This window comes from Nansenia antarctica (genome assembly GCF_963989245.1).
Source record: "Nansenia antarctica genome assembly, chromosome: 6".
Taxonomy (NCBI): domain Eukaryota; kingdom Metazoa; phylum Chordata; class Actinopteri; order Argentiniformes; family Microstomatidae; genus Nansenia; species Nansenia antarctica.
Genome location: NC_137676.1, coordinates 65,187,167 through 65,206,162, shown reverse-complemented (window position 1 = coordinate 65,206,162; position 18,996 = coordinate 65,187,167). Strand labels below are relative to the sequence as shown.

Here is an 18,996-nt window from a genome sequence, read left to right as displayed (position 1 = left end):
ACCCAAATGTACGCCCACTTGACAGGGCCCTGTGTGTGTGTGTGTGTGTGTGTGTGTGTGTGTGTGTGTGTGTGTGTGAGAGAGAGTGTGTGTGTGAGAAAGAGAGTGTGTGAGAGAGAGTGTGTGCGAGAGAGTGTGTGCGCGTGAGAGTCTGTGCGTGTGCATGTGTGCGCGTGAGGGTGCGTGTGTGTGAGATTGTGTGTATGTGTGTGTGTGTGTGAGACCGGGCCTGATGATTTAGTTCCTGTCTGAGTCAGCTACAGCGTAGTGTGCCCCGTGTTCATTGTGATACATCAGAGCCTATAACCATCCTGAGAAGAAGTGTTCTGAGATAAAAACGTGAGGTGGGTTTGCAGTCTTCGAATCTTTGAAATATTTTCCAGAGAAACACGACTTGTTAGCGTGTGTTTATTCTGAAGTTTCTCCAATGTTGTTGAGCAGAACGGTTATATATCCTTCCTACTAACGACTTAGGAGCTCCTACATTTTGTCTACTGCGTTCTCTTATTCCAAAACAACAAAGTAATAGGGGTAATGGAAGCACCAACTTCTTGGGGTGCCTGTCAATCTCTACTGTCTCTATCCCAATGGAGCAGAAATGCCCTAAAAAAAAAAAAACACCAACTTCTTCGATGACGAGACTAATTAGACTGTCTTGGAACTGGGGGCCCTCCTGGCAGCATATGTTCTCACACTGTGTGTCACAACATCCTCTGGCAGCCTTCCCCCCCCCCCCGAACCGTTTGGAAAAGTGTTTATTGAACCAGGGCCACTGTTCCAGGAAGTTCTGGCCATGTGTCATCCTTATGGATGAAAGGGAACAACATTGAAACAGAGAGGGAGAGGGAGAGGGAGGGAGAGAGGGAGGGAGAGAGGGAGAGGGGGAGAGGGAGGGAGGGAGGGAGGGGGAGAGGGAGAGGGAGAGGGAGAGGGAGAGGGAGAGGGAGAGGGAGAGGGAGAGAGGGAGAGAGAGAGAGAGAGGGAGGGAGAGAGAGAGAGAGAGAGAGAGAGAGAGAGAGAGAGAGAGAGAGAGAGAGAGAGAGAGAGAGAGAGAGAGAGCAAATCCAAACATCATCACAGAGTCAATCAGCTCACACTAATCCAAATATGCAAATCAGGAGAGAGAGAGAGAGAGAGAGAGAGAGAGAGAGAGAGAGAGAGAGAGAGAGAGAGAGAGAGAGAGAGAGAGAGAGAGAGAGAGAGAGAGAGAGAGAGAGAGAGAGAGAGAGAGAGAGAGAGAGAGAGAGAGTGTGTGTGTTGGAGGCAGGAAGCGCACTTTCTCACTTCCACGCGATTCGCCAGGGGAGTTGTTTTTGAATCTTTATGAAGGAACAGGAAGTTGATTTAACTGTGAAGCACTGCTGTCGCTGTGGCCCTGGCTCACCAGTGGGCGAATGCTGTGTGTGTGTGTGTGTACAGTCTGTGTGTGGGTGTCTGTGTGTGTCCGTGTGTCTGTGTGTGTGCGCTACAAGTAATTATCCCCCCTCTCAGACGACACTGCAGTCCAGACTGAATAATTCATCCCTGGCGCGCGTGTGTGAATTAAAGGTAAAGCGATAGCATACAGGGGGGGCGCCGGGGTGCTTTGCTCGCTGCTGAATATTTAAAGGTACGCTCTGGCGCTAAGTCTGTTCATATCACCTCCTATACCCCTCCGAAAAACTGTTGTTCTGGCCTCAGAGAGACTATAATGGCTTTCGAATGCGAAATCCTATTTCGTGGTTGAATAATTTATTTGTGGTTTTGGAATCCCGCGGTCCCGTTGTCTTCTTCCTCCAATGTGTTTTCTTCAGGATGGAGATGGAGGGCCGAGCTTAATAGGCAAATATCTCTGTGTGTGTGTGTGTGTGTGTGTGTGGAGTGGACGCTGAGGTGAGTTGAGGTGAACGGTAGTCAGCTGTTTGGTCGTGGGGTGGGTGGGCGAGGCTTTGCCTTCCTGTCATCGGCGGGACACTCGGGGATCCAGCGCTGAATGGATGTCGCTCATCACTCGCTCATAGCAGACCACGCTAAAAAGACACGGCGTGTTTGTACTGTATGTGCCAAGGGGGGGCCTGTTCCATTAGAGCTCCTGTGCTACTGTAGCTCTTGCAGTGTGTATGTGTTCGTGTGTGTGCGCGTTCATGTGTGTTTGTGTGTGTGTGTGTCTGTGTGTGTGTGTTTGTGTGTTCGGTTTCTCCCACACTGCCTGTCTGTGTTTTCATTAAGGACCGTCTAATGCGTCCAGTGTTGTGGCAGCATGGGCTTCTGGTTAGCGGCCCTCTCTCCAGCGCCTGGAAGTTAATTACAGTCTGCGGACAGGAACACCTTTGCTTTGCTTTACTGCCTCCACTATATTGATATGCCCTCTGCTAATTCGGTAACCATGGGAGCTGTTCATATCACAGGGGGGAATTGTCGCCTTGCTCATTCTGTGGAAGATGGGAGACACAGACTGGCTTTTCTTCTGAGAATAACATTGTAGGGCTATCTGTTTTTTTCTTTTCTTTCTTTCTTTTTTTTCTTTCTTTTTTTCTTCTTCTTTTTTTCCTTTTTTTTTCATCTTTTTTTTTGTTGAAAATGAGGTGTGGCGATTTCACCTGAAAAGACAAGTAGACTGGTCGTTGGATGAGGTGTGTGTGTGTGTGTGTGTGTGTGTGTCATTTCTTCAGAAGAGGTCTGAAACTCGGAGTGGTGTGGACATTTCAACCAACTGTGTGGAAGAGGTAAGGGTTTCTTTGGACTACAGGGAAAGGTGCAGTGTGTTTGTCATCCTGGAGGGAGGGGAAGGGAGGGGAGGGCGAGAGGAAGGAATCGCAGGCATCGTCTGCAGCAGAACAGTGAATAGGTCTGAGATTCAGTCATCCTTTGTGTCACTCCCTAATCAGTCCCCCAGCTCTCACTCACACCCACACATCCTCTGTAAATAATTTAGAGGCCCTTTCGCCCGCAGCAGGGAGGGGAGAATCGCCAGTGTACAATTGATAGTGGAGGACAGGAGAGCAGAGGACAGTAAAAATAGCTGCTGATGCGCATTCTTAAAAGTCCTGTGGCTCTAAGCAGCTTGGACTGCAGAAGTCACGCTGTCAGCTTCCATTTGGACCTGATACAAGTGCTGCCGGGTGGGGTATTGAATCTGCAGCGCTTTCTCATTTGGGTCTGTAAACGACCCTCCATGGAGCTGGTAGGGAGCCAAACTAATACGCTAGACCGGATGGGATCCTAGAAAACATCTTATTTAGGGTTGCCAAAATTCCCTTTAAGTTTGGGGAACTTTCCGATCATTTCCAAAACGTCCATATGGAAACGCGTACGTTGCGAAATTCCCTTTTAAGTTTGGGGAACTTTCCGATCATTTCCAAAGTTTCCATATACATAGGAAAGTTTCCCAAACTTACAGGAATGTTGCAACCCTAATCGTATCTGAGAAGCCCTGGCTGTTCTTGTGATCTGAGACTTCATTGGTCTACTACAGTACTGTAGATGCCCTGTGGTTTTCTGTTGCCACACCGTTGCAGGACTTTTAAGCTAATAATGGATTTTGTACACCATGAAATACAGTACGTGCCATTTTATTTGACCCATGTTGAAGTCCTCACGTGTTGTCATGTGTTGGTCACTTTTGTAGTGATGCATCTTGGCCCCTACAGTAACACACACACACACACACACACACACACACACACACACACACACACACACACACACACACACACACACACACATAGAATTGGCCTATTCTGTTGCAGCTTATCCATCTGCCTGTTCTTGCTGGTTGTTGTTTGTATGAGAAGCCATGCAGCTGACAGAGGCGGTCACACGCTTACGCAGAGTCATTCATGCTTCGGAAGCCCCGCGAAAAACAGGAAACCGCAAGCGCATTGACTGTGTACCCTCCCTGCCCTGTTCCTGGGGTGACAGGAAGTCCTGACTTCACAGACTCGCTCTTGGAGGGCCCATCCTGTCCACAGAGAACATTGTTGTGGAGGATGCCTGCCATGCAGTCAATGGACTTGGCCTGAGTCCGACACTCTCTGTTGGAAACAGAAGAAAGCACTGAAAAAACGCATTGGTAGGCTATGCACGGGCACCTCTGTCATTCTAGAACACATGCTTCAATTGTGTGTAGTGCGTGTTACCTTCTTTGTCCACTAGAGGGAAGCCTAGCCAGAGAAAACAGGAAGCCTGGTTTCCATGGAGTAAAACATGTACATCCCACTGCTGGAGTACAACCACTGGAGGAGTAGGAGCACCTGCTGTGTTTCAACGTGTCTTTTCTAGAAGTTGTACTGAATAAGGAATTTTGTCTTGGTAGACTTTTTTAATGTTACTTTTTTTTTTGGAGTGGGGTAGTTTTACTATTTTTTACATAAAATAAAATAAAATTGGGGGTTAGTTTTAGACTATGGCGGGCCTCCACATTCTAGGTAATTAATGGAAAACACTGCTTCTCTACCAGTGTGTCAGAGTGGGCTACAAGATCAATGTGGCCCTAAACGATCCACAAACCCACTTGACTTTAATTCCCATTAATTGGTTGGAAGAGGTTTACGATCGACAAATTGGCTGACGTTTTAATGAAGGACCCTCCCCCACTTGATGTAGAGGAAGATGGTAATTGAATAATCCGCTAACAAGTCACTACTTTGTAATGGGGAAAGTTCGAATCAATGCTATATTCCCCAGGCCCGCTTCTCTGCCCACCCCTTGGGAGGGGAAAACTCTGGACAAAACATTAGATAAACGCTTTATCAACAGATCGGACCTGATACCAGGAGATAATGATGTTGCGGGTGGGTTAGTGGGGTTGATACACTCACTGTTTTGTCCATTAAAAGGGAAGCCTATCAGGGAATACTCATGGCCCACTGAAGCTGAGGCAACCCCAGCCCTAGTACCGTAGGTTTGGCTGTCTTGTCAGTGGTTACATCAGGGCTACGCAGACTTGAGATTTACTGGACGCGTTTGCAACCGCAGGGCAATTAAAACTTCGTGAGAGGATCATGTCTTACAGATGTTTTCCTCAGTCAAAGACAATTAAATCCACAATGAATTCATGCATGCTTTTCTGATCTTGGGTCTTGATTTATTTCGCAGACTTAACACCAGCAGTAAAACTAGTCACAAATGCTGTTCTGTAAATGCATTTTCCCATAGCGTTCCCATCACTGGATGTCTGTACTGTAGATTTTAACAACATTGTTGTTTCCCCAATACTTGTTGTTAGCCTATTACCACATCAACCCCTAGACAGTCCCCCCGTTGCGTTGTTGCCCTTATTTGACTGGAACATGTTTGAAGTTGTATACCTACCTAGGGTTTCAAAATTCCCATAAGTTTGGGAAACTTGCCGATCGTTTCCAACATTTCCGTATGGAAACCCATATTCAACTTACGGGAATTTAGCAACCCTACCCCTGGCGTCACAGCACTCCTGTTGACAAGCCTGATGCCAGGTTCCCCTCCCTCACTCCCGGCACACCTGTTCCCACAGCGGTGTGCTAGTCATCCGTAATCTTCCGCTTCAGGGCTCGGTACATGTCTGATCACACAGGATAATATCCAGCATCAGACACCCTCCAGCTAACCCCAACATCCCTAGGCACGTCGTATTGACGTAACTGTCCAAATGCGTTTGATTAGGCTATATCAGAAGAGATCTTTTCGTTTCTGATGAAAAGGAGGTAGGTGTAAGATACAGGGGTCCTATTTAAACGGCTTTGATAAGTATGAGTCAGACGCCTCGTGTCTGAGGTGAGCATTTCAATTCGGTTCGTCCCTGTTCTCTATGTACTGTGACTACTCTGCGTGTCTGACTCATCCTGAGCGATGTCTGCACCTTAGCGGAAGAGATTATGTACACACGTCCACGCACTCTCAGCTACTTGACAGTTGACAACGATCTGGCACTCGAGTTATTTTTAGGCCGCTCAGGGGAAGGGAGCTGTGGGGACTTATCTATTCAAAAAGAATCATGTTTCGACATCAGCAGAGTTGTCCGGCTCCGAGCTCGGTGTGTGAAGGACCCTTTTTAATGTGGCGGCCGCGTCGGCGGGTTGCCGTTCCGCTGGCTCGGCCTCGCGTAGTAAAAACTACGGTTTAATGAACCCACGCCGCTCCAGGCTCCATATGGCTGCTGCTTCTCATTTTGCACCAGGCTGGGTGCCAGCCTACACCCCTGGCAGGACCAAGCTGCGTGCCAGCCTACACCCCTGGCAGGACCAGGCTGCGTGCCAGCCTCTCTGGCCCCAGCTCCAGTTGCCTATTCAAAGACTGGTGGCAGTATGTTGATGGTGACCTTAGAGAGAGAGAGAGGGGGCGTTATCCTCTCCTTTAACCACTTTTTTGGAGGTTGAGGGTGAGCTCTAGAGCAGCTAGAATGGGGTAGTGGTGGTGGCCCTAGGGGAGGTAGTTGTGGTGGGATACTGTGTTGGACCAGCGATCAGAAGGTCATGAGTTCAAATCCCACCTGGGAACACCACCACTAGTGTACCCTTGAGTAAGGCACTTAGCCCTCAGTTACTCCAGGGAGACCGTCCCTGTAATCTCTAAAAGTAAGTCGCTTTGGATAAAAAAACATCTGCTAAATGGTTAAAAATGTGAACGCTACAAGCTTACGGTAGGAAAGCTGAAACAACAACAGTGACACAGCCGATTGTTGTTCAGAGTCCATTGTGACACTGTTGTTCAGAGTCCATTGTCTCTCCAGAGAGGAGGGACTCAGTCGTTAAACGCTTCATCGCCCTTAATGTCGGCTAACGTGGTTTGTGTGTGTGTCATTTGACTCTGAGGTGCATTAAAGGTGCAGACACGGCTCCGGATGAGTCAGACACACAGGGTAGTCACAGTGTCGAGAACAGGGATGAACTGAAAGTATTCAAAAGCCCCCCTCAGACATGAGGACATTCTGACTCATGCTTATAAAACCAGTCTTATTGACTTGCTAGTCGCTGTAAATGGCAGCTTGAGATGCCCGGCATCTTGTTGTTGTGGCAGAGTCATCAGTTTTTCAGAGCTTCATGGCTGTGAGTTTGACAGACTGACTAGGGCAACTAACAGTTGTCAGGAGGTGACACTGGAGCAAGGCCAGACCTCCATCTCCATACTTTCTGTGCCAGTGCTGGAGAATATTTGTTGCGTGTGTGTGTGCGTGCGTGTGCGCGAGAGAGTTTTTGCGGGGTGAGATGTCTGCAGATAGCAATAATTGCTGGCTAGAAAGTGTCTGATTATAGTTCCATGGTGTGAATAGTGTCAAAGAACTAGCTAGCTAGCTAGCTAGCTCAGAGGCGTTTATATGAGCTAGTCTGCTTGCACACTTGCCAGCTAGAGAGCTAACTGGATGCACTTTATTCTTTTAGTTAAAGTAGTCACAATGTTTCTTATGCTGATAGAATTGGGCTTTATGGTATATTTACAGTACAGAGTGGATTGAAGCATCGGAACAAACTCTCACTCATTGGAAATGTAAGGTAAAAATGCCCACAGCAACCCAATATTCAATTAGAATAATGTTACAAATTGATATGGATCAATTTATACATCATCAGATTATAAATACTCTGGTTGTTATGTTTGCCTTTTGGTTGACAGCAAAATAGGGAGAGAGGAGGATAGAGAAGGAGAGAGAGCAGGATGGAGTCGGCACACAGAGTGAGAGAGAGAGAGAGAGAGCAAGAACCAGGTGAGGAAGTGGACAGGTAGTCAAGACCACATACTGTAGTTATAATGCCAAGGCAGCTTCAGTTTTGCCCACATTCATTGCAGTGGACTCCACAATGATTTCACATAACTAAGCAGTGTATTGATATACCGTTATCAAATGTGAATTCTCCCCACCCTCCTCTTACATTTCTTTACGTCACAAATACTCTGTTTGCTTTATTTATTATCAGATTATATGTCATTTTCTATTTGAATAAAAATATTTTGGTGTGTGATTGTCGGTGCAAAGAGGGAGAGAGGAGGATAGAGAGAGAGAGAGAGAGAGAGAGAGAGAGAGAGAGAGAGAGAGAGAGAGAGAGAGAGAGAGAGAGAGAGAGAGAGAGAGAGAGAGAGAGAGAGAGAGAGAGAGAGAGAGAGAGAGAGAGAGAGAGAGAGAGAGAGAGAGAGAGAGAGAGAGAGAGAGAGAGAGAGAGAGAGAGAGAGAGAGAGAGAGAGAGAGAGAGAGAGAGAGAGAGAGAGAGAGAGAGAGAGAGAGAAGGAAGAACCAGGTGAGAAAGTGGACAGATAGTGAAGTCAAGATTGTTATAGTGGCAAAACAGTAACTGTTTAGCTGAGAGACAAAAACATTCCCTTCATAATTTTACATGTATTTCATGGATGCTGTTTTTTTTTCTCACATTAAATGCTTTCCAGAAGTACACTTAGAACATGTCAGTGGACTTAATTTCAAACATCTTCATTAAACACTTTCCTAGTTAACTATATATGCTATTTGTTTATTTCCACAATACAAGGAGAAAGAGAAGAACAGGGAGAGTCTCTGGAGTCTCTGGAAATGAGAGTCAGAGAGAGTGAGCAGACCAGAGAGGCAAATGAAGAGACACAGAGAGAGCAGCATACTGGCCACCAAGCCAAAACAACAGGCTCTCACTCTCAACATGTTCATTTTGATTCAGGGAATAAGGACACAAGTCCTAAATATTTCAAGCTGTCTCAGTACACACAGGATCAGTTTGGCACGCAAACAAAGAGCCTTCCAACAAAACTGGTTCCAGAGTTTTAAATGACAGGAATACTCCTCTTAGAAAATTGCTACTTATTGCTTTCTGCTTCGCTTGCCGGGTATTTGGTAAAAATCCCATGAGACATGAGATATTTGTGAATGGTGGTGTCAACAATGGGAGAAAGGCACTGAGCTTGTTTCACAAAACCACCCAGTCACACAAGGACAGTGTAGTTTGCTGGAACAGCTACAGAACAAGTCTATCACAAGGCGATGTTGTACAGCAGATGGAGACAGCGAGTTCCACTTAAATTAGTGAAAGAAGGGAGTGTTTGCAATGTGTTGCGGCGGTGACCTCCATTTCGGGGAAGCAAGGAATACCATTTCGAGGTCATGACGAAAAGGTTGAAAGCAACAATAAAGACACTTTTGAGGCAGTTTGATCCTTTCTTGCAGAGGTATACAACCCCCATCAAACAGCACATAGCCTACTTCTCGTCTGCCAGTCAGAATGAGATGATTGAGTGTTGTTCACAAGAGGTAACTGCAACTATTGTCAGTGAGATGAGGGAATCAAAGATGTACGGTATGCCTGATGGCTGATGAGGCCAGAGATGAAAAGACAGAACAGTTGGCACTCTGTGTGAGGTATGTTTCTATGGAGGGTACGATGAAGGAGAGGTTCCTAGCTCTTACAGAGATGACACATTTTGATGCTTCATCAATAACCGCTGCAATTTAGAATCTTCTGGACAGAGGCGGAAGACGGAAGAGAATGGATGGATTCGTTATTGAGTTGACTTGTGGGGCAGGTAGTGAAGTCAGTGGTTCTTCCGAGTCAGAAGAATTCAAAAGGAAATTGTTATTTCCTTGTCTGGACAGAATGATCTCTGAACTTGAGAAGCCGTTTTTCTGGAGTGAATGAAGAATTGCTTAATAGAATTCAGGCGTGCGGTCTAACCTCAGTCCACTTCTTGTCTGAGCCACATTTGTCAAAACGGGCAAGGCATTACCATACTGAACTTAAGTCAGAGGAAGTGATGATTTCCAAAGACTATCTGAGGTGCAAGAGAGAGGCTGGTGCTGTCCAAGACAAGCTCACAATGTACAACCTACTGGATTCTGAGATGTTCCCTTCGCTGAAAGCTATTATTCAGGTTGCCTTGAGTATACCAGTTAGCAGCTGTAGCTGTGAAAGGTCTTTTAGTGTCTTGAGTCAGCTCCGTACCTGGCTCAGAAGGACCATGGGGCAGAGCAGACTCCAGCATCTGGCTATGATGTCAGAAGGAAGTGCTTCTTCAAACACCAAAACGTGTTTGATGGATTTGCCACCCTCAAGGTGAGGCGACAGAGCTTAATTCTCCCAAAGTAGAAGGAATGATCTGCAGAGATGATTTAAGCCCAAAGGGGAGAGGAGGGTTAAGTGTCATTGTACCATACGGTAAGATGGGTTGGGTCTTGGGGCGAGTTGAGCCAATGTTTTGACAATCTTTGTTTATTATTATTATTATTATTATTATTATTATTGTTTACACCTCATTGTCTTTTTATTTGATGTTGGTAGGTCATGAAGAAAGTGACTTTCTTAAAATTGTTTTATGCATAATACCATTGTAAACCAAGTGATGGCCTTGTGGCTCAACAATAAAGTAAGTTTTCTCAGATTTGTTGATGTCTTTCTAGTTACATAATTGAATAGTTTGTATAATATATGTATAGATGTATAAGAACAAATGCTTTTATTAACAGGTCTACAATGGTCAGCAGATTAGCTGAACAAATTGACAACTCTGAAACACACACACACACACACACACACACACACACACACACACACACACACACACACACACACACACACACACACACGCAGTTGTGTACACATTGGCAAATCTGTTTGGGAAAACCTGAAAGTATTAAAATGCTCCCCTCTGACAGGCTTCTGATTCATGCTTATCACAACAGTGTCTTATTGACTTGGTACTCGCTGTAAATGGCGGCTTGAGCTGCCCGCGTCTTGTTGTGGCAGAGTCAGCAGTTTTCAGAGCCTCATGGCTGTGAGATGGACAGACTGACTAGGGCAACTAACAGTTGCGGAGGTGACACTGGAGCAAGGTCAAATGACATAAGAAGTGATAAGATGACAAATGAGATAAGAAGTGTCATGTTGTCCATATTACGTCACTACAAATGTTTTGCGATATACCGATGCGCCCCCGTAGTCAAAGCAGCTTTCTCGGTGCGTTCTTTTTTTACGGTACAGTGTTTCGTCACTGTTCCTTAAACATTTTTATTTTTAACCTGCCGCAACCTGCGTTGGAGCCAAGGGTTTCTGACCTTCAAAGCCTCATTTTGAGAATAAAGCAGTGACCAAAGAAAACACTAACACACGCCTTCCAGCTCCAAGCCCACCCTCCTCTCTATCTCCAGAAGGAAAAGGGCCGCCTTTTGTCTGCTGCTCGCACACAATGGAACTGTAATTGTATGGTGTCGGAGGCTAGTACATTCCTGATCGGCGGAGACCGATATCTCAGCCTGGGCCTCGCCACAAACAATGGATGTTTTGAAACAAGGCCTCCGGTCAATACAATGGGTCTAATTCTCTAAAGCTGTTGCAGCAGCCACCTTTCGCAATATGTGTATTTCTTGAAATGCACGCTCTGAAGACGTGACCTTTTGACTACGTTCGAGAAAATTTGGAGCGGGGGATCGCCTCTATTGGCTGTGACTTTTGGTTTGGCTTGTTGTTTTTTTCCGTTGTTGTTTTTTTCCCTCGAAGGCATTTGTTATTTAATGCACTGAGACTGCCTGAAAAGCTTGCCCTTCTCACCTTCTTGTGAAATTGCTTACTTATTATTTGGATGCCATTTGCATGAGTTCAGGGCTACGATGGTGGTGGTTCTGGAGTGACTCAGACAATATTGTTGTGTATTGTCGCCACGTAATGAAGGTCAACATGCCATACTGTTACCTGACATTAGGGTGTCAACATGTCATACTGTTACCTGACATTAGGGTGTCAACATGTCATACTGTTACCTGACATTAGGGTGTTAACATGTCATACTGTTACCTGACATTAGGGTGTCAACATGTCATACTGTTACCTGACATTAGGGTGTCAACATGTCATACTGTTACCTGACATTAGGGTGTCAACATGCCATACTGTTACCTGACATTAGGGTGTCAACATGTCATACTGTTACCTGACATTAGGGTGTCAACATGTCATACTGTTACCTGACATTAGGGTGTCAACATGTCATACTGTTACCTGACAGTGGTCTAGCAGCACCATGGCCTGGGGTCGTCCAGTGGTCTAGCACCATGGCCTGGGGTGGTCCAGTGGTCTAGCACCATGGCCTGAGGTGGTCCAGTGGTCTAGCACCATGGCCTGAGGTGGTCCAGTGGTCTAGCACCATGGCCTGGGGTGGACCAGTGGTCTAGCACCTTGGCCTGGGGTGGACCAGTGGTCTAGCACCTTGGCCTGGGGTGGTTCAGTGGTCTAGCACCTTGGCCTGGGGTGGACCAGTGGTCTAGCACCATGGCCTGGGGTCGTCCAGTGGTCTAGCACCATGGCCTGGGGTGGTCCAGTGGTCCCAGTTCACACATATCTCCTCCTTACTTTACTGTCTCTACTCTATCTCTATCCCAATTTTATTTTTATTTTTACAGTGGGACCTAATAAAAACAATATGCTAACCTTTTGAAAAGATAAGCCCCAACCTTTTCTCTCACAAATGTTTGAAAGGTTGTACCATTCATCTGTTTAGTTCTTCTCCTCCTCCCTCCTCCTCCTTTTATGGTCCTCCAGGGTCTATTAGCCTGGCTCAGTTAATCCGTATTTGCCTTCGACAACTGCCAATGGCCTATCATTATCATTGTTTGGCATGGCAGCTTTAATCGTAAGAGTCGACGTAAAACACAAACTGACCTGGCAGCGGTGGGAAGAGGAATGGGCCTATTCCTCTTGCCCTGAAAACCTTTGTTGTGGTGCAGTCAGCGTCCGCTCCACGGATCAATACAGTCAGAGCTGACACGGTGAAAAGGAATGTTCATAAATAATGAAGAGGACGCCCTTTCACCTCATCTCTCAATCCGGGAGAGCAAAAGACCAAAATGCTCAAATTGAGACGAGCGGTGCATTTTTTTGCACTCCTGACCGTGACAATGCACTCGTGCACTCACATCTTGTCTTGTCTATGTCAGCCTCCTGTCTAGGGAGAGATGGGGAGCCCTAGTACTCTATGACCCATGCTGTATTTAAAGCTGAATAAATGGTAGCCTAATCCTGTTTTTTTCCTCAGACATAGTGATTTACAGTGACTAGTCAACCGGGGCCTCTATACGTGTAGTCACAGTGTAATGACTTGCTGTTAGGCTACATAGTGCATTGCTCAGTGCTTGATGTCACCACAAGTTATTACGCGGGCCTGGGTTTCCGTTAACCGGCAATTACCGGTCTTTGTCCGGTAAAAATGGTTGAAGTCCGACAAATTAAAAAGTCGTCGGACATATTGTCCGGTGAAAATAATTCCCTTTGAATACAATTCGCTAAAGTTCACATTCTGATTCCTTCTATTTTAAAAAAGACGAATATATAGGCTATGTATTTCTTTTATTATGATATGATTTGACACCGGCATGATGATGACTCCTAATGTGTAGGCCGGCCTATGCGAAACAGCGCACAGGTGCCACATGGGATTGATGCCAGATGGGATTACAGTTTAACCAGTTTATTACCGCTTAAACACAGTAGCCCATTCGGCGGTAACCCATGCCTATCTGGCAACCCTGCCAACCCGTCCACCATAGTAATACGCAAACGTTGCAGCTTAAACATTTAAACCTTCCTACTTTTCAGTTAATCTGGCTGTTGATGTCATTTTGTCATAAAAAAAAAAATAGGCAATCACTGATTCATTATCACTCATTCCGTCCCCTCAGCGCTTGAAGAATATGCTAAACCGGCCATCCAGACCATCATTGGTCATTTTGGCCAAGAAATGACCAGCGATGATGACTCAGCACCAGCCACAGCCCCGGTCATCGATGCCACAAACGTGCAACGAGATGCCATCGGTGTCATGACAGCGCTTCGTGGTTATGGGGGCTTGCGTTTCTCAACAGCCTGCGAAGTCCTCATCCGAGACTTCAGCGACATTTACCCAGAGTGGGCCACACTGGCCAAGATAGCCTGCTTGATTCCCGTCTCCAGTGTGCCTGCAGAGAGAGGATTCTCTCTGCAGAACCGAATTAAAACTGCGGACCGAAGTCGCCTTGGGGAGGGCAAGGTCACACGGCTAATGCGCATTGCAAGTTGCGGAGAGACACTTTGCAGCTTTGATTTCAAGTCCGCAGCTGCACGCTTCAATGCTGCCAAAAAGCGACGTAGGCCTAATAAGTAGCTGAATTATATGAGCAGTCATTGTTATTTTCAGAGTTTTTACTCTAGGCTATTTTATTTAAGGCTATCCCCTATCTATCTGAGAAAAGGCATAGGCGATAGGCCTAGGCTGTAACATTGAACGGAAATTAGCCTATACATACGCATTGCAAGTTAATTTAAAGCCTATTTATTTTCAAAGAGTTTTATTCTATTTTATTTTATCTGATAAAAGGCATATGAACGGAAATTAGGCTAGCCGTGTCACGCCAGAAGCCTACATGCTTGCACTGTTACTGTTCAATAAAATGTTATACATCTAGACATTGTGGTATTTCTTTATATACGTATCCCAGACTGCCTATCAATTGTTTCTCAATAAACAGTTATGTTCTTCCCATTGTCATACTCCCGAGCTAAACGAAATGCCTTCCCAACCAGCGAGACTTATAGAAATGACGTTGTTTTATTGATTTAAAAAAAAGGGTAAAACTGGAAAGAGAAAATAGAAAACTCACATTAATCCCAAACAATTTAACAAACTTCAGTTAACGTAATGTGGAGTCCGTTCATTGATCGATGCTGTCTGTTCAGTTCCCAGTGAGGCGCCCGTTCAGCGCTGGACCCGTTCAGCGCTGGATTTGACGCATGGCATAGCGCGCATGCGTCAAATCATGTTATATTATTATATATTATATAGCTCGCATCTAATCGTATCGGATGAGAAATAGACATTAAATGGCATATATAGGCCGCTACACAACAGTAATCACCGCGACAAACAGCTATATTAGATTTGAAAAAAAAAAAAAAATTTTTTTTTTTTTTTTTTTTATTATATTTTAATATGATGACCGGAATATATCACGTTTGTCCGGTAAATCGAATTCTTCCCGGACACGATGTCCAACGGCAAATTTTTCTAACGGAAACCCTGACACGGGCATAGAAGTGGAGGTTTTTATTTTTAATTGTTTATGACTTGAATTGTTCGTGAAATGAGAAGAGGGCCTTGAAGAAGTTGAAGAAAGGAAAGCCATTCCTTTCAGACTGAAAGTTAGTTCAAGTAAATGTTTTATGATTCCTACACATGACCCTCGTAGAGTACTCTACTTCACCGTTGTTCCGATTGAGGAGGTCTGGTGGCAAGACGTGGCCTCCTGTTTAGCCGTCCTCTGTTGTCTTTGGTGGTTGTGTGAAGCGGGCTCCTGTGTGGTTCAGCTCAGCTCTCTGTGGTTCAGTTCTGTAGATTTGCTCCGTTCGGTGGCAACAACACCTTCCGGGACACCTCCTGTGACGATGATTCACAGCCCTGAGAATGTCGTCTCTCGTTAGCACCTGACCTGTCACCTGCTCTGCTCCCTGCCGGTGGCAGAGCACGGGGGACAGCCCTGGGCGCTTCACTACCACGACGACTCTCTCTGCCTGGTTCCCGGGCCATCGTTCATGACGAGGGTGGGGAGAAGCCCCTCACCCCAACGAGGACGAGGAGGTGGAGGTGGAGAAGCCGTCGTTCCAGTCCACTATTCTTTTCTTAGTCCTCCTCTAAAGAAGGTGCTAACTGTAGTTGATTTTCAGCAAGCACCGTCCTTATCGCGCCACTGAGCACGGTGCACCGTCTGAATACTGAACAGGCTGGACAAGCCTCAGACGGGGAGAGACTGTATGTACTACATATCTATACCAATGTCTTACTTCTAGCGTCTGTGTGGGGAGAGTAGCACAGCTCTGTCCTGGCGGCGGGCGGAGGAGGCGGGGGGGAGGTAAATGTTCTGCACAACCACCATTGTTGTTGTTGTACCGCAATGCTCAGTACCCCTTCCTGTTGAGTACGGTGCTGACACACTCTCCTCTTTAGTGTTGTCGGTATATCGGGGGTGATAATCACAATCTTGGGAGGTGTTTTCTGCCTGACTGTTCCCTGGCTATTTATAGTACGCTGGCGTGGTGCCGTAAGCACAAGCCCCTGTTCTCTCAGCTCTCTCTCTGCCTCAACCCAGCTCTGCCCCACCGCCACCCCCAGCTTCTTCAACCCCCCGCCCCCCTCCCCGGTCCTCTCAAGGCCCCCTGGCTTCATCAACCCTGATTACGGATTCACTGATGAGCTGAATGATTTGCTTGTGTCTCTTCGCCCCTCACATGGGCACTCGGGACGGCTCTATCTCCAGGCGGGAGATCGGGTTAAAGGCCTGTGATAAGGTGAGCGTGCAGCAGTCTCCTGTGGGAGGAGGAGTGAGAGGGAGGGAGTGAATAAGGAGAGGTGAGGACAGGGATGCGCTGCTACTGCTGGAAATGTTACCTGCCTCAGGCGGATAGAGGTTTGCATGTACCGTACATGCTTTAAGCTGTGTACTATCTAATATACTAGCTAGATATTTGCTATCTACTCTCTGTCTCTTTCTGTCTCTCTTGCTCACTCTCTTTCTGTCTCTGTCTCTCTGTTTCTCTCTCTTCCTCAGTCTCTTTCAGTCTCTTTTTCTCTCTGTCTCTCTCGCTCTTTCTCTCTCTCTCTGTCTCTGTCTCTCTCTCCATTTATTGTGTATTTGCCTCACGGTTGTTGAGCTTTCATCCTAAGTGGTTATTTTCTCTCTCTCTCTCTCGTACACTTTCAAATAGCCCAACCTTTTCCAGGAAAGGGTGAAAATCACTGTGATTCGCACAGGCAATTTTTTCTGGTTGTGTTGACCCGCAGAGCGTCGCCTCACCGTTTGCGTCTCGACCGCGGCGGCAGACGAACAACGTCGTCTGGCTCTGCCGCTCAACTACTCAGATGCTAGCCCACCCCGCCCCCCCCGATGCCGCCCCACAAACCCCACCCCCGCCTTTTCATCCATCTGTCAATCTGTTTGGTTTGGAGTCAAGTGGCTTGGTGTTCTCATAACACTCCAACCGAGGGCTGCCTGATTGACAAGCTTCCGGGAGCGACCGTGTTATGAAAAAAGGCGACACACTTTGATTGAAGAGTAACAGTGGATCCGCTCCGAGAGGCTTGATGCTGGAGCCGCCGCTGCTGCGGGGGGGGGGAAACGCACAGCGGTGGTGGCAGCAGCGACGTTGACAAGGGCACCATCCACAGGGGGGGGCAAGAAACGAGGTGCGTGTGTGTGTGTGTGTCAGTGTGTGTGTGTGCGTGTGTGTGTGCGCGCGTGTGTGTGTGTGTGTGTGTGTGTGCGTGTGTGTGTACGCACGCACGCAACTGCTGTAGCAGCAGAAGAGACCTCATCAGCCTGCTGTGGACCAGAGCGAGGGGAGCCAACCAGGCAGAGGGAGGGGCCTCGGGAGTAGGCGTGCGTGGATGCTGAGAGGAGAGGAGAGCTGTGAGGAAGAGAGAGAGAGAGAGAGAGAGAGAGAGAGAAATAGAGAGAGAGAGAGCGAGGGAGGAGGAGGAGGAGGAGGAGCTTCTCACTAGGGGAATGGACGGAGCATCTCTAGCAGCACACTCAAGCCTCCCTCCCTCCCCAGAGTGTAGCGAGGTGAGCAGAGAGGCCTTGTTGTACGCCTCACTGTGACCACGGCAACAGAGCGTTGACTGGCTGGAGGAAACACCCGCTGGAGCCTGTGGAGCAGCAGCAGCAGCACACGGAGCAGGAAGCATCAGGTGTCTGGAGGATTTCGAAAGACCAACACTTGTTCTTGAGTCTTAACTGAACCGAAGGGGGGTCGAGCGAGTACGAACCCGAGGTCGACTAGCTCGTAAGCTCGCCCCGTCCGTTTGATTTCTCCTTGTCATCTGTCCGTTTTCTTCTTCTTCTTCTTTTTTTTTCTTCTTTTTTCTTCCGCCCATCCGCCCCCCCCCCCCACCACTCTGGAAGAGCGAGTCCACTAATGGGCACGTCGATGTGCGGCTGTGGCTGCAGCTTCATCTCCTCTCTGATGAAGAGGCTGGGCCGCACGGCCTGCTGCTCCGACCTCCTCTCCTGCAGCCAGACCTCTGAGCAGCTGCAGCGCTTGGCAACCGGCTGCCCGCCGCCGCCCCGAAAGGTAACCAGGCCCCTCACGCTCGCAACAGGGGCGCCCCTCTGGATCCACAGTAGGAAGTGTGTGTGGGGGGGTACCCTCTCTCCGGTCTTCTCGTTGTGTGTGCGGACTTGTGCGTGTGTGTGGCGCACTGTGTGTCTGTCTGTGTCACTGACGTGCGTGAGCGAGATGGAAAAAGTCTGCTTCTGTACTGTAATGTTTTTTTTTTGGTCTGATCTAACCTCTTCCTTTGGGTTATATACACGATTAATCCTCCATTATAAGGCTGCAGAAGTAGGTCTATCTAACGGAGTGCACTGCGGTAATTGATTTTGTAATGGAGCCAGGTGATTTAATGGCTGTCTTGCTGCCTTGACAACCGGGGGGGCTTGCTTTGAACCGGCAGACCTTTCTTAATGGATGTCTTTAGACTGCCTGTGGGTTTACAGAGGCAGTGAACCGGATTGCCGTTCTAATGTCATCTCTCCTCCCTATAGCTACAGTAGAAGCCTGGTCGTCGCTTGTTGTTGCTCGTTGTTGTTTTTGTCGAGTTTGCCAGTATTGACTCAGATGCCTCTTCCGACTGGGAGCGGTCTGGGCGGTTGGCCATTTTCACTTTGCGCGAGATTGATCGAGTGTACCCACAGTACATGAATATTTATATATGATTTATTTCCTTTGTTTGTTGTTGCATGGCTACTGTTGAACGTATTGAAAGGCAGAGTCTGGCTGACTGTCAGAAGAACAGTTGAACACTTGAGGGTTGTTTAAAAATAAATAAATAATAATAATCATTATCTTATACAAGTGTGTGTGAGTGCTGTCATTGAGGTTGTTCAGGGTCACCTGCCTCCCAGCTGAAGACAAGTCCCTCTCTGTGTTACAGTTAATTTGTTCAATGTTCAACATTCAAGGAGAAAACTCTTTCCCTCCCTCTCTGGCCGACTAGGCCCGCAGGTTTCAGTTTCCTCCTTTGAGGCACCATAGGGCACCGGCTTTAAAT

At 47.1% G+C, this 18,996-nt stretch overlaps 1 protein-coding gene across 1 annotated transcript in view; it reads left to right on the top strand.

The window, feature by feature from the left end:
* Positions 1–18,996, top strand: part of fbxw7 (F-box and WD repeat domain containing 7) — a gene marked incomplete at its 3' end in the record, with an annotated part of 176,371 nt that overhangs the window by 32,308 nt on the left and 125,067 nt on the right. The gene's annotated exons all lie outside the window — the stretch shown is intronic.